This window comes from Vigna unguiculata, chromosome 3, assembly GCF_004118075.2.
Source record: "Vigna unguiculata cultivar IT97K-499-35 chromosome 3, ASM411807v1, whole genome shotgun sequence".
In the NCBI taxonomy this organism is placed as follows: domain Eukaryota; kingdom Viridiplantae; phylum Streptophyta; class Magnoliopsida; order Fabales; family Fabaceae; genus Vigna; species Vigna unguiculata.
Window position 1 is genome coordinate 47,456,796 of NC_040281.1, and position 2,731 is coordinate 47,459,526.

Here is a 2,731-nt window from a genome sequence, read left to right on the forward strand (position 1 = left end):
GCCTAAGCGAGCCAGGCTCGCCTAGGCGAAATATGCAGGGACTCGTAAACCTTTTCTGTTCGAGCATCTCGCTCAGGCGAGGTGATTTGGTCTTGGGCGACAGGCCATCTCACTTAGGCGAGTGTGTCTCGCCTAAGCAAGAACCCGTGTGCGTTTTGAGTGATTTGGTTGCACATCTCGCGCAGGCGGGATTTACTGTTTTGGGTGAAAGTGTGTATCGCTCAGGCGACAGCCTCTCGCCTAAGCGAGAGTTCGAGAAACTAATGTGGTCCATTTGAGGTTCACCGCCTAGGCGAGGTGTCTTAGATATGAGCGAAGGATGGGCTCGCCCAAGCGAGAAGGAACTCGCTTAGGCGAGACTTTGTGGGGTTGCTACTGTACTAAGACTCGCTCAGGCTCGTGAGTCTAGCTTGACCGAAATGGATTGGGATGTGGAACTAAGGCTTTTAGTCCAAGCAAAGAAAAGTGCAGGGATATACTTCAAGGAAATCTGATAGTGCAGTATCATATTAGTGATGTTGAACACGAGATGTGTTGTCTACAATGCTTCTAAGATATCTCAATGGTGGGTTTGCTGGTTGTTCCATGGGTTGTGGCCCGGAACGTATCCTTGGGTTGTGGCTCAGGATAGGGGTGAAACACGTGGCATTCTATGGGTTATGGCCCGGAATGACTTTCCTTGAGTTGTGGCTCGGGATAGCGGATGAACACGAGGAACCTTTGAGTTGTGGCTCGGGTTGGCGAGTGTTGTCGGTGTGAGTGTGCTGGTTGTGGCCAGTACGGATGGGTCCAGATGGATTGCCTTCTTCAGTGATTTGTTGACGAGTTTGGTAGTCCAGGGACATTACGGACTATGTTCGTATTTGGGAACTCCACCTGGCGTTACGATGTGTGATCTGTAGCATGGTTCTCGCACGTGCTCTATCGGTTGTGACCGATAGGTGTGGCAGTAAGGCGCTTTGAGATACTCACTAGAAGATGTAGAACATTGCTAGCATGGTTGTGACCATGTGGAAGAGCTGGAAGGAGTCTCCTTGATGTGCACTGATACTACATGGTTGTGGCCATGTGGAAGGAAGGTAACGAGTCTTCCTTGGTGTGTATGGATGTTACATGGTTGTGGCCATGTGATAAAGAAGGAGGGGGTTCCTTGACGATGAAATGATATCATACATGGTGGTGGCCATGCGGAATAAAAGAAGAGATTTGATTTTGATGTATTTTCTTATATATATATATATATATATATATATATATATATATATATATATATATATATATATATATATATATATGTTTGGTGTATATTTATGTGTTATTTTCTTAGCTCATCCTATCTGTTTGTGTTTGGCGATGATCGTGTACGCGGTACACGTGAGCAGATGATATTGCAGGTGGAGCTGGTGAGGCTTAGCTGCGGAGAGGGGATAGCCTGGGAGTTTTACATGATTTTGTTTTGAAATATTTTGTAAACTCTCATGAGAGGCTTTATTATTATGTTCAGTTTTTATGATTTATGAACTTTGGTTATATTTGGAATTAATAAAAATAGTTTTAATTTCCCACGTTTTTGGGAAATGATGTATTATTAAATGCAATGTAATTAGTTATTTTCTTTATTTTTTATTAAAATTTGAAATATCCCGTAGGAATGTTACAGTGACCACAACATCTTTAATTGATTTATAGTTATAATCACGTAATAAACATTAATATTCATTAATTATAGGTTATGTGAAGAATTGTTTTACCCACAAGAAGGAATCTTCTTCCATCTATATGATTAGTTAAGATGAAATATTAGATTATATTTCTCAAATTGCCCACAGGAATTGAGAAAAGGAACATAGTCTAATAGTTTATCATTTGGTTAGGTGAGTCTAATTGAGTAAGACTATAGCCCACAGACAAGTTTTATGTCACTAGATTCATTCATTAAGACGCATGTTTACATCGGTAAAACATAATAGTATAATAGTTTTATCATTTGCTTAATGAGTCAAATTGAGTAATAATTTAACCCATGTGCAAGTTTTATGTCACTAGATTCATTCAAAGATGTGTGTTTATATCGGTAAAACATAATAGTATAATATACATAGCAAATAAACCCGCTCTCGTAGGTATTGCCCGAACTCATCCTCGTTTTGACGAGGAATCCCCGCATTGACTAGGTTTAGGTATTGGAATGTACATATTCGCCTCGTCCCGTTCCCATACTCATTATAATACTTGTCCCCGCCATATCCCCGTCATCGCTTAAATTATTAAAATATTCTTACTAAATTAAGTAATCTTTTATAATATATATATATATATATATATATATATATATATATATATATATATATATATTACAACACATTTTTTATTTTTTTAATTCTTCTTCTTGTTTGTTTTTTATGAAATTCATTAGTATCTCCAATATATTATACATCATATTATAACCTTTATCCAATTATGTTTAATTGATGTATTATAATTTTTATTAGTGTAAAAAAAAAAGATTCATTAGAATTTAAAAAATTGAAGTAAACAAACATTTAAAATATATTTTAATTTGAATATTTTTTTCCTTTTATATATTTTTTAAAATATTTTTAAAACTTATCAACTAGGTTTCATTAATGTTTGCAAATTTAATAAATGTTTTGGTTCTCACGAAATTTTATTTGGTATTCTAATCTAAAATGTAAAAAATTATAATTTATTTCAAAGTATTTGATATCGA